The 12265-nt window shown below is 43.9% G+C and overlaps 5 non-coding genes across 5 annotated transcripts; all 5 read left to right on the top strand.

Moving 5' to 3' along the window:
* The first annotated feature begins 90 nt into the window (after positions 1–90).
* On the top strand, positions 91–163 carry TRNAA-AGC (transfer RNA alanine (anticodon AGC)). Its single transcript has one exon. It is a non-coding gene; the product is annotated as a tRNA-Ala (tRNA).
* A 4669-nt stretch (positions 164–4832) lies between these two features.
* Positions 4833–4905, top strand: TRNAA-AGC (transfer RNA alanine (anticodon AGC)). Its single transcript has one exon. It is a non-coding gene; the product is annotated as a tRNA-Ala (tRNA).
* A 1895-nt stretch (positions 4906–6800) lies between these two features.
* Positions 6801–6873, top strand: TRNAK-CUU (transfer RNA lysine (anticodon CUU)). Its single transcript has one exon. It is a non-coding gene; the product is annotated as a tRNA-Lys (tRNA).
* Positions 6874–7848: 975 nt separating this feature from the next.
* Positions 7849–7921, top strand: TRNAK-CUU (transfer RNA lysine (anticodon CUU)). Its single transcript has one exon. It is a non-coding gene; the product is annotated as a tRNA-Lys (tRNA).
* A 4019-nt stretch (positions 7922–11940) lies between these two features.
* On the top strand, positions 11941–12013 carry TRNAA-AGC (transfer RNA alanine (anticodon AGC)). The gene has a single exon. It is a non-coding gene; the product is annotated as a tRNA-Ala (tRNA).
* The last annotated feature ends 252 nt before the right edge of the window (positions 12014–12265 follow it).

Below are 12265 nucleotides of genomic sequence, written 5' to 3'. Positions count from 1 at the left end.
AACTGAACACTGTTATGGGCAATTGGACTTCAGATAAAGTGTGGAAGGCAGTGAGGTTACTTTTTTCATGTTATGCAGATTTAACACACAGGGGAATTAGCTCAAATGGTAGAGCGCTCGCTTAGCATGCGAGAGGTAGCGGGATCGATGCCCGCATTCTCCATTATAAAATTTGCATACATTTTATTTTTAACTTGTCATTGCCAAGGTCATTGCAGAGTAAGAACAGAAAAATCACAGATGGCTTTCAAATATGGTCTCATTATAACAACTAAAGTGGTTTAATCAAAAGGGTTCAGGTATTCTTTAGCATGTGAGAGGAATTTGAATTCTTATGCAATCTCAAAATGAAGTTCTCACAACTTCCATTTTCATTTTCTCTTATTTTTTTTGACCTCTGTCCTCTGAAGGATGTATAAATCTGGCTTTCCTTGGAAAACAAGAGTAGAGGAATATCCAGGATTTGATTTTCTTCACAAAAAGGGATTGGTCTGCATGCTGTCTTAAGGAGGGAACCCGACTAGCTCAGTCGGTAGAGCATGAGACTCTTAATCTCAGGGTCGTGGGTTCGAGCCCCACGTTGGGCGAAACCGAGTAATTTTTGCCTGAATATTGCATTGACTCTCATAATATGGAGATTAATCTTGCATTAGACATGCAATAACTCCCAAAAATAGTCCAGGAATGGATTTCCTTCATAAAAAATGATTAGTCTGCATACAATCTTGAAGTGGGAGCCCGGCTAGCTTAGTCGGTAGAGCATGAGACTCTTAATCTCAGGGTCGTGGGTTCGAGCCCCACGTTGGGCGAAAATGAGTAATTTTTGCTGGACTCTCATAATCTGGTGATTATTCTTGCATTAGACATGCAATAACTATCAACAATGGTATCTCCCTTGGTTTCTCATTGGTGGGAAATTTAACTTCAAGATTAGCTAGGGTATGAGTCTAGATGAACACACCGCAATATCACTCATATTCGAGTAGTAAACAGGCCAGCCTGAACTGTAAAACATCCCAAAAGTGGAGGTAAGGCATAAGTTAGGAGTGAACTGAACACTGTTATGGGCAATTGGACTTCAAATAAAGGTTGGAAGTCAGTAAGGTTACTTTTTTCATGTTATGCAGATTAAACACACAGGGGAATTACTTGAAATGGTAGTACGATCGCTTAGCATTCGAGAGGTAGCGGGATCAATGCCCACATTCTCCATTATAAAATTTGCATACATTTTATTTTTAACTTGTCATTGCCAAGGTCATTGCAGAGTAAGAACAGAAAAATCACAGATGGCTTTCAAATATGGTCTCATTATAACAACTAAAGTGGTTTAATCAAAAGGGTTCAGGTATTCTTTAGCATGTGAGAGGAATTTGAATTCTTATGCAATCTCAAAATGAAGTTCTCACAACTTCCATTTTCATTTTCTCTTATTTTTTTTGACACTCTGTCCTCTGAAGGATGTATAAATCTGGCTTTCCTTGCAAAACAAGAGTAGAGGAATATCCAGGATTTGATTTTCTTCACAAAAAGGGATTGGTCTGCATACTGTCTTAAGGAGGGAACCCGGCTAGCTCAGTCGGAAGAGCATGAGACTCTTAATCTCAGGGTCGTGGGTTCTAGCCCCACGTTGGGCGAAAATAAGTAATTTTTGCTGGATTATTGCATTGACTCTCATAATCTGGTGAATATTCTTGCATTAGACATGCAATAACTATCAGAAATGGTATCTCCCTTGGTTTCTCATTGGTGGGAAATTTAACTTCAAGATTAGCTAGGGTATGAGTCTAGATGAACACACCGCAATATCACTCATATTCGAGTAGTAAACAGGCCAACCTGAACTGTAAAACATCCCATAAGTGGAGGTAAGGCATAAGTTAGGAGTGAATTTAACACTGTTATGGGCAATTGGACTTCAAATAAAGTGTGGAAGGCAGTAAGGTTACTTTTTTCATGTTATGCAGTTTAAACACAAAGGGGAATTAGCTCAAATGGTAAAGTGCTCTCTTAGCATGTGAGAGGTAGCGGGATCGATGCCCGCATTCTCCATTATAAAATTTGCATACATTTTATTTTTAACTTGTCATTGCCAAGGTCATTGCAGAGTAAGAACAGAAAAATCTCAGATGGCTTTCAAATATGGTCTCATTATAACAACTAAAGTGGTTTAATCAAAAGGGTTCAGGTATTCTTTAGCATGTGAGAGGAATTTGAATTCTTATGCAATCTCAAAATGAAGTTCTCACAACTTCCATTTTCATTTTCTCTTTTTTTTTGACACTCTGTCCTCTGAAGGATGTATAAATCTGGCTTTCCTTGCAAAACAAGAGTAGAGGAATATCCAGGATTTGATTTTCTTCACAAAAAGGGATTGGTCTGCATACTGTCTTAAGGAGGGAGCCCGGCTAGCTCAGTCGGTAGAGCAAGCATGAGACTCTTAATCTCAGGGTAGTGGTTTCGAGCCCCACATTGGGCGAAAACGAGTAATTTTTGCCTTAATATTGCATTGACTCTCATAATATGGACATTAATCTTGCATTAGACCTGCAATAACTCCCAAAAATTGTCCAGGAATGGATTTCCTTCATAAAAAATGATTAGTCTGCATACCATCTTGAAGTGGGAGCCCGGCTAGCTCAGTCGGTAGAGCATGAGACTCTTAATCTCAGAGTCGTGGATTTGAGCCCCACGTTGGGCGAAAATTAGTAATTTTTGCTGGATTATTGCATTGACTCTCATAATCTGGTGAATATTCTTGCATTAGACATGCAATAACTATCAGAAATGGTATCTCCCTTGGTTTCTCATTGGTGGGAAATTTAACTTCAAGATTAGCTAGGGTATGAGTCTAGATCAGGGATACTCATAGTACGGCCCGCGGGCCGGTGGCGGCCCGGCAAGCCTTCCCTGGCGGCCCGCGGGCCTCGCAGACATCGTCCCTGTGTTTTGAGAACACATTTTTATTTTAAAATGTCTGCAAACACTAACGGGTGCAGCAGCGACAATCAGAGAGACTCTGCTGCTCTGTGGGGGCCGGGTGATTCAATCCAGCGATAGGCAGAGCAGCAGAGTCTCTCACACACACACAGCCGCACCCGAGCACTTCACACGTCTTTAGAAAGACCATTTGCATGTTAGTAAAGCTTTGTGAATTTCACCTCGTCTTAGGCCCCTGCAGCTCCGCTCTGTGGGCGCCGGGTGATTAATTCCAGTGATAGGCAGAGCGGAGCTGCAGGGGCCTAAGAAGAGGTGAAATTCACAAAGCTTTACTAACATGCAAATGGTCTTTCTAAAGACGTGTGAAGTGCTCGGGTGCGGCTGGAAGCGGGAAGCTGTCTCAGCCCTGGCAGACACAGTCTGTTAGCAGTCTACAAAAGGTGACATTTTACCACAGAGCTGCACTGCTCTAAATGTAATGCAGCTAATTCCTTCAGTATCGAGTGAAGGGCAGTTTCCGATATGGTGGTGGGGGTCATGCGCTTCTTCATCCTGCTTGGGAGTGCCCAAGAAGAGCATTTGTCTATGCTGCTTTTTGAGAGACATGCAATGATTTTAGCATTAGAATATAATGCATCATAGTGTGGCAAGGGTCTCGGAACACCTCAGGGTTCACAAGGTTGGTGGCACTCTGTATGGAGTGAGGGCACGTAAGAGATGCTACTTCCAGAAAGTGAAATGAATCAAGATTAGCCACTGCTGAGAATTAGTCCTATTGAATAGGAGTTCATGGGGCAAGAGCATTCTGAAGTTAGGGAAACTCTTTACGTCAAGGGAGGTAGAGGGAGGGAGGGAGGGAGACAGACAGACAGAGGGAGAGGGAGAGGGAGGGAGACCGAGAAATGGAGACAGAGAAAGGGAGACAGACAGCGGGCGGAGGTCGACAGACGGAGGGAGGCGGGGGAGGGAAGCAGAAGTGAGGGAGTGAGGGAGTGGGGGAAGGGGAGTGAGGGAAGGGGAGTGAGTGAGGGAGTAAGGAAAGGGGAGTGAGGGAGGGAGTGAGGGAGGCAGAGGGAGGGAGGCAGAAGTGAGGGAAGGGGAGCGAGTGAAAGAGAGAGGGAAGGGGATTGAGGGAGGTAGGGTAGGGGAGAGAGGGAGTGAGGGAAGGGGAGTGAGGGAGTGAAGGAGGGAGAGAGGGAAGGGGAGAGAGGGAGAGTGGGAAGGGGAGTGAGGGAGGGAGGGAGAGGAGGAAGGGTAGTTAGGGAGAGGGGAGGAGAGAGGGAAGGAGAGAGAGGGAGACAGAGAGGGAGAGAGACAGTCAGAGTGAGGGAGAGAGAGTCAGAGTGGGTGAGACAGAGGGAGACAGGGAGAGAGAGGGATGGAGGGAGGGAGACAGAGAGAGAGAGAGAGATATAGAGGGAGTGTGACAGAGATAGAGGGATGGAGGGAGGAAGACAGAGAGAGAGAGAGAGAGAGAAACAGATAGAGAGAAAGAGAGATGTGTGTATTCCGGGTCTGGTGGCTCAGTGGACGAAGGCGTCCGCTGCAGGGACCCGTGTTCAACCTCATGGCCACAGTTTTTTTGTTGTTGCTCTAGCCCCGCCCCCTCCCCTCAGACCCCGCCCCCACCGGTGCGGCCCTCGGACCCAAACCACAATGTAAATTTGGCCCCAGAGAGAAAGTTTGTGAGTACCCATGGTCTAGATGAACACACCGCAATATCACTCATATTCGAGTAGTAAACAGGCCAACCTGAACTGTAAAACATCCCATAAGTGGAGGTAAGGCATAAGTTAGGAGTGAACTGAACACTGTTATGGGCAATTGGACTTCAGATAAAGTGTGGAAGGCAGTGAGGTTACTTTTTTCATGTTATGCAGATTTAACACACAGGGGAATTAGCTCAAATGGTAGAGCGCTCGCTTAGCATGCGAGAGGTAGCGGGATCGATGCCCGCATTCTCCATTATAAAATTTGCATACATTTTATTTTTAACTTGTCATTGCCAAGGTCATTGCAGAGTAAGAACAGAAAAATCTCAGATGGCTTTCAAATATGGTCTCATTATAACAACTAAAGTGGTTTAATCAAAAGGGTTCAGGTATTCTTTAGTATGTGAGAGGAATTTGAATTCTTATGCAATCTCAAAATGAAGTTCTCACAACTTCCATTTTCATTTTCTCTTTTTTTTTTTGACACTCTGTCCTCTGAAGGATGTATAAATCTGGCTTTCCTTGCAAAACGAGAGTAGAGGAATATCCAGGATTTGATTTTCTTCACAAAAAGGGATTGGTCTGCATACTGTCTTAAGGAGGGAGCCCGGCTAGCTCAGTCGGTAGAGCAAGCATGAGACTCTTAATCTCAGGGTTGTGGGTTCGAGCCCCACATTGGGCAAAAACGAGTAATTTTTGCCTGAATATTGCATTGACTCTCATAATATGGAGATTAATCTTGCATTAGACCTGCAATAACTCCCAAAAATTGTCCAGGAATGGATTTCCTTCATAAAAAATTATTAGTCTGCATACCATCTTGAAGTGGGAGCCCGGCTAGCTCAGTCGGTAGAGCATGAGACTCTTAATCTCAGAGTCGTGGGTTCGAGCCCCACGTTGGGCGAAAATTAGTAATTTTTGCTGGATTATTGCATTGACTCTCATAATCTGGTGAATATTCTTGCATTAGACATGCAATAACTATCAGAAATGGTATCTCCCTTGGTTTCTCATTGGTGGGAAATTTAACTTCAAGATTAGCTAGGGTATGAGTCTAGATGAACACACCGCAATATCACTCATATTCGAGTAGTAAACAGGCCAACCTGAACTGTAAAACATCCCATAAGTGGAGGTAAGGCATAAGTTAGGAGTGAACTGAACACTGTTATGGGCAATTGGACTTCAGATAAAGTGTGGAAGGCAGTGAGGTTACTTTTTTCATGTTATGCAGATTTAACACACAGGGGAATTAGCTCAAATGGTAGAGCGCTCGCTTAGCATGCGAGAGGTAGCGGGGTCGATGCCTGCATTCTCCATTATAAAATTTGCATACATTTTATTTTTAGTAAACAGGCCAACCTGAACTGTAAAACATCCCATAAGTGGAGGTAAGGCATAAGTTAGGAGTGAACTGAACACTGTTATGGGCAATTGGACTTCAGATAAAGTGTGGAAGGCAGTGAGGTTACTTTTTTCATGTTATGCAGATTTAACACACAGGGGAATTAGCTCAAATGGTAGAGTGCTCGCTTAGCATGCGAGAGGTAACAGGATCGATGCCCACATTCTCCATTATAAAATTTGCATACATTTTATTTTTAACTTGTCATTGCCAAGGTCATTGCAGAGTAAGAACAGAAAAATCACAGATGGCTTTCAAATATGGTCTCATTATAACAACTAAAGTGGTTTAATCAAAAGGGTTCAGGTATTCTTTAGCATGTGAGAGGAATTTGAATTCTTATGCAATCTCAAAATGAAGTTCTCACAACTTCCATTTTCATTTTCTCTTATTTTTTTTTACCTCTGTCCTCTGAAGGATGTATAAATCTGGCTTTCCTTGCAAAACAAGAGTAGAGGAATATCCAGGATTTGATTTTCTTCACAAAAAGGGATTGGTCTGCATGCTGTCTTAAGGAGGGAACCCGGCTAGCTCAGTCGGTAGAGCATGAGACTCTTAATCTCAGGGTCGTGGGTTCGAGCCCCACGTTGGGCGAAAACGAGTAATTTTTGCCTGAATATTGCATTGACTCTCATAATATGGAGATTAATCTTGCATTAGACATGCAATAACTCCCAAAAATAGTCCAGGAATGGATTTCCTTCATAAAAAATGAGTAGTCTGCATACAATCTTGAAGTGGGAGCCCGGCTAGCTCAGTCGGTAGAGCATGAGACTCTTAATCTCAGGGTCGTGGGTTCGAGCCCCACGTTGGGCGAAAATGAGTAATTTTTGCTGGACTCTCATAATCTGGTGATTATTCTTGCATTAGACATGCAATAACTATCAACAATGGTATCTCCCTTGGTTTCTCATTGGTGGGAAATTTAACTTCAAGATTAGCTAGGGTATGAGTCTAGATGAACACACCGCAATATCACTCATATTCGAGTAGTAAACAGGCCAACCTGAACTGTAAAACATCCCAAAAGTGGAGGTAAGGCATAAGTTAGGAGTGAACTGAACACTGTTATGGGCAATTGGACTTCAGATAAAGTGTGGAAGGCAGTGAGGTTACTTTTTTCATGTTATGCATATTTAACACACAGGGAATTAGCTCAAATGGTAGAGCGCTCGCTTAGCATGCGAGAGGTAGCGGGATCGATGCCCGCGTTCTCGATTATAAAATTTGCATACATTTTATTTTTAACTTGTCATTGCCAAGGTCATTGCAGAGTAAGAACAGAAAAATCACAGATGGCTTTCAAATATGGTCTCATTATAACAACTAAAGTGGTTTAATCAAAAGGGTTCAGGTATTCTTTAGCATGTGAGAGGAATTTGAATTCTTATGCAATCTCAAAATTAAGTTCTCACAACTTCCATTTTCATTTTCTCTTATTTTTTTTGACCTCTGTCCTCTGAAGGATGTATAAATCTGGCTTTCCTTGCAAAACAAGAGTAGAGGAATATCCAGGATTTGATTTTCTTCACAAAAAGGGATTGGTCTGCATACTGTCTTAAGGAGTGATCCCGGCTAGCTCAGTCGGTAGAGCATGAGACTCTTAATCTCAGGGTCGTGGGTTCGAGCCCCATGTTGGGTGAAAACGAGTAATTTTTGCCTGAATATTGCATTGACTCTCATAATATGGAGATTAATCTTGCATTAGACATGCAATACCTCCCAAAAATTGTCCAGGAATGGATTTCCTTCATAAAAAATGATTAGTCTGCATACCATCTTGAAGTGGGAGCCCGGCTAGCTCAGTCGGTAGAGCATGAGACTCTTAATCTCAGGGTCGTGGGTTCGAGCCCCACGTTGGGCGAAAATGAGTAATTTTTGCTGGACTCTCATAATCTGGTGATTATTCTTGCATTAGACATGCAATAACTATCAACAATGGTATCTCCCTTGGTTTCTCATTGGTGGGAAATTTAACTTCAAGATTAGCTAGGGTATGAGTCTAGATGAACACACCGCAATATCACTCATATTCGAGTAGTAAACAGGCCAACCTGAACTGTAAAACATACCATAAGTGGAGGTAAGGCATAAGTTAGGAGTGAACTTAACACTGTTATGGGCAATTGAACTTCAAATAAAGGTTGGAAGTCAGTAAGGTTACTTTTTTCATGTTATGCAGATTAAACACACAGGGGAATTACCTGAAATGGTAGTACGATCGCTTAGCATGCGAGAGGTAGCGGGATCAATGCCCACATTCTCCATTATAAAATGTGCATACATTTTATTTTTAACTTGTCATTGCCAAGGTCATTGCAGAGTAAGAACAGAAAAATCACAGATGGCTTTCAAATATGGTCTCATTATAACAACTAAAGTGGTTTAATCAAAAGGGTTCAGGTATTCTTTAGCATGTGAGAGGAATTTGAATTCTTATGCAATCTCAAAATGAAGTTCTCACAACTTCCATTTTCATTTTCTCTTATTTTTTTTGACACTCTGTCCTCTGAAGGATGTATAAATCTGGCTTTCCTTGCAAAACAAGAGTAGAGGAATATCCAGGATTTGATTTTCTTCACAAAAAGGGATTGGTCTGCATACTGTCTTAAGGAGGGAACCCGGCTAGCTCAGTCGGAAGAGCATGAGACTCTTAATCTCAGGGTCGTGGGTTCTAGCCCCACGTTGGGCGAAAATAAGTAATTTTTGCTGGATTATTGCATTGACTCTCATAATCTGGTGAATATTCTTGCATTAGACATGCAATAACTATCAGAAATGGTATCTCCCTTGGTTTCTCATTGGTGGGAAATTTAACTTCAAGATTAGCTAGGGTATGAGTCTAGATGAACCCACCGCAATATCACTCATATTCGAGTAGTAAACAGGCCAACCTGAACTGTAAAACATCCCATAAGTGGAGGTAAGGCATAAGTTAGGAGTGAATTTAACACTGTTATGGGCAATTGGACTTCAAATAAAGTGTGGAAGGCAGTAAGGTTACTTTTTTCATGTTATGCAGTTTAAACACAAAGGGGAATTAGCTCAAATGGTAAAGTGCTCTCTTAGCATGCGAGAGGTAGCGGGATCGATGCCCGCATTCTCCATTATAAAATTTGCATACATTTTATTTTTAACTTGTCATTGCCAAGGTCATTGCAGAGTAAGAACAGAAAAATCTCAGATGGCTTTCAAATATGGTCTCATTATAACAACTAAAGTGGTTTAATCAAAAGGGTTCAGGTATTCTTTAGCATGTGAGAGGAATTTGAATTCTTATGCAATCTCAAAATGAAGTTCTCACAACTTCCATTTTCATTTTCTCTTTTTTTTTTGACACTCTGTCCTCTGAAGGATGTATAAATCTGGCTTTCCTTGCAAAACAAGAGTAGAGGAATATCCAGGATTTGATTTTCTTCACAAAAAGGGATTGGTCTGCATACTGTCTTAAGGAGGGAGCCCGGCTAGCTCAGTCGGTAGAGCAAGCATGAGACTCTTAATCTCAGGGTCGTGGGTTCGAGCCCCACATTGGGCGAAAACGAGTAATTTTTGCCTTAATATTGCAGTGACTCTCATAATATGGACATTAATCTTGCATTAGACCTGCAATAACTCCCAAAAATTGTCCAGGAATGGATTTCCTTCATAAAAAATGATTAGTCTGCATACCATCTTGAAGTGGGAGCCCGGCTAGCTCAGTCGGTAGAGCATGAGACTCTTAATCTCAGAGTTGTGGGTTCGAGCCCCACGTTGGGCGAAAATTAGTAATTTTTGCTGGATTATTGCATTGACTCTCATAATCTGGTGAATATTCTTGCATTAGACATGCAATAACTATCAGAAATGGTATCTCCCTTGGTTTCTCATTGGTGGGAAATTTAACTTCAAGATTAGCTAGGGTATGAGTCTAGATCAGGGATACTCATAGTACGGCCCGCGGGCCGGTGGCGGCCCGGCAAGCCTTCCCTGGCGGCCCGCGGGCCTCGCAGACATCGTCCCTGTGTTTTAAGAACACATTTTTATTTTAAAATGTCTGCAAACACTAACGGGTGCAGCAGCGACAATCAGAGAGGCTCTGCTGCTCTGTGGGGGCCGGGTGATTCAATCCAGCGATAGGCAGAGCAGCAGAGTCTCTCACACACACACAGCCGCACCCGAGCACTTCACACGTCTTTAGAAAGACCATTTGCATGTTAGTAAAGCTTTGTGAATTTCACCTCGTCTTAGGCCCCTGCAGCTCCGCTCTGTGGGCGCCGGGTGATTAATTCCAGTGATAGGCAGAGCGGAGCTGCAGGGGCCTAAGAAGAGGTGAAATTCACAAAGCTTTACTAACATGCAAATGGTGTTTCTAAAGACGTGTGAAGTGCTCGGGTGCGGCTGGAAGCGGGAAGCTGTCTCAGCCCTGGCAGACACAGTCTGTTAGCAGTCTACAAAAGGTGACATTTTACCACAGAGCTGCACTGCTCTAAATGTAATGCAGCTAATTCCTTCAGTATCGAGTGAAGGGCAGTTTCTGATATGGTGGTGGGGGTCATGCGCTTCTTCATCCTGCTTGGGAGTGCCCAAGAAGAGCATTTGTCTATGCTGCTTTTTGAGAGACATGCAATGATTTTAGCATTAGAATATAATGCATCATAGTGTGGCAAGGGTCTTGGAACACCTCAGGGTTCACAAGGTTGGTGGCACTCTGTATGGAGTGAGGGCACGTAAGAGATGCTACTTCCAGAAAGTGAAATGAATCAAGATTAGCCACTGCTGAGAATTAGTCCTATTGAATAGGAGTTCATGGGGCAAGAGCATTCTGAAGTTAGTGAAACTCTTTACGTCAAGGGAGGTAGAGGGAGGGAGGGAGGGAGACAGACAGACAGAGGGAGAGGGAGAGGGAGGGAGACCGAGAAATGGAGACAGAGAAAGGGAGACAGACAGCGGGCGGAGGTCGACAGACGGAGGGAGGCGGGGGAGGGAAGCAGAAGTGAGGGAGTGAGGGAGTGGGGGAAGGGGAGTGAGGGAAGGGGAGTGAGTGAGGGAGTAAGGAAAGGGGAGTGAGGGAGGGAGTGAGGGAGGCAGAGGGAGGGAGGCAGAAGTGAGGGAAGGGGAGCGAGTGAAAGAGAGAGGGAAGGGGATTGAGGGAGGTAGGGTAGGGGAGAGAGGGAGTGAGGGAAGGGGAGTGAGGGAGTGAAGGAGGGAGAGAGGGAAGGGGAGAGAGGGAGAGTGGGAAGGGGAGTTAGGGAGGGAGGGAGAGGAGGAAGGGTAGTTAGGGAGAGGGGAGGAGAAAGGGAAGGAGAGAGAGGGAGACAGAGAGGGAGAGAGACAGTCAGAGTGAGGGAGAGAGAGTCAGAGTGGGTGAGACAGAGGGAGACAGGGAGAGAGAGGGATGGAGGGAGGGAGACAGAGAGAGAGAGAGAGATATAGAGGGAGTGTGACAGAGATAGAGGGATGGAGGGAGGAAGACAGAGAGAGAGAGAGAGAAACAGATAGAGAGAAAGAGAGATGTGTGTATGCCGGGTCTGGTGGCTCAGTGGACGAAGGCGTCCGCTGCAGGGACCCGTGTTCAACCTCATGGCCACAGTTTTTTTGTTGTTGCTCTAGCCCCGCCCCTCCCCTCAGACCCCGCCCCCACCGGTGCGGCGCTCGGACCCAAACCACAATGTAAATTTGGCCCCAGAGAGAAAGTTTGTGAGTACCCATGGTCTAGATGAACACACCGCAATATCACTCATATTCGAGTAGTAAACAGGCCAACCTGAACTGTAAAACATCCCATAAGTGGAGGTAAGGCATAAGTTAGGAGTGAACTGAACACTGTTATGGGCAATTGGACTTCAGATAAAGTGTGGAAGGCAGTGAGGTTACTTTTTTCATGTTATGCAGATTTAACACACAGGGGAATTAGCTCAAATGGTAGAGCGCTCGCTTAGCATGCGAGAGGTAGCGGGATCGATGCCCGCATTCTCCATTATAAAATTTGCATACATTTTATTTTTAACTTGTCATTGCCAAGGTCATTGCAGAGTAAGAACAGAAAAATCTCAGATGGCTTTCAAATATGGTCTCATTATAACAACTAAATTGGTTTAATCAAAAGGGTTCAGGTATTCTTGTGGAGAAGTGTGGCTCATGGTGTAGAGCAGGCAGACCCGGAAGCTGAGGTCAGACCCGGGACCAGGGTTCAATTCCCAACGCGGCAGGGTTTTGAGCTCAAATGTCC

The sequence above is a fragment of the Lissotriton vulgaris genome, chromosome 1_1, assembly GCF_964263255.1.
Source record: "Lissotriton vulgaris chromosome 1_1, aLisVul1.2, whole genome shotgun sequence".
Taxonomy (NCBI): domain Eukaryota; kingdom Metazoa; phylum Chordata; class Amphibia; order Caudata; family Salamandridae; genus Lissotriton; species Lissotriton vulgaris.
This window is presented reverse-complemented; position numbering and strand designations above follow the sequence as displayed.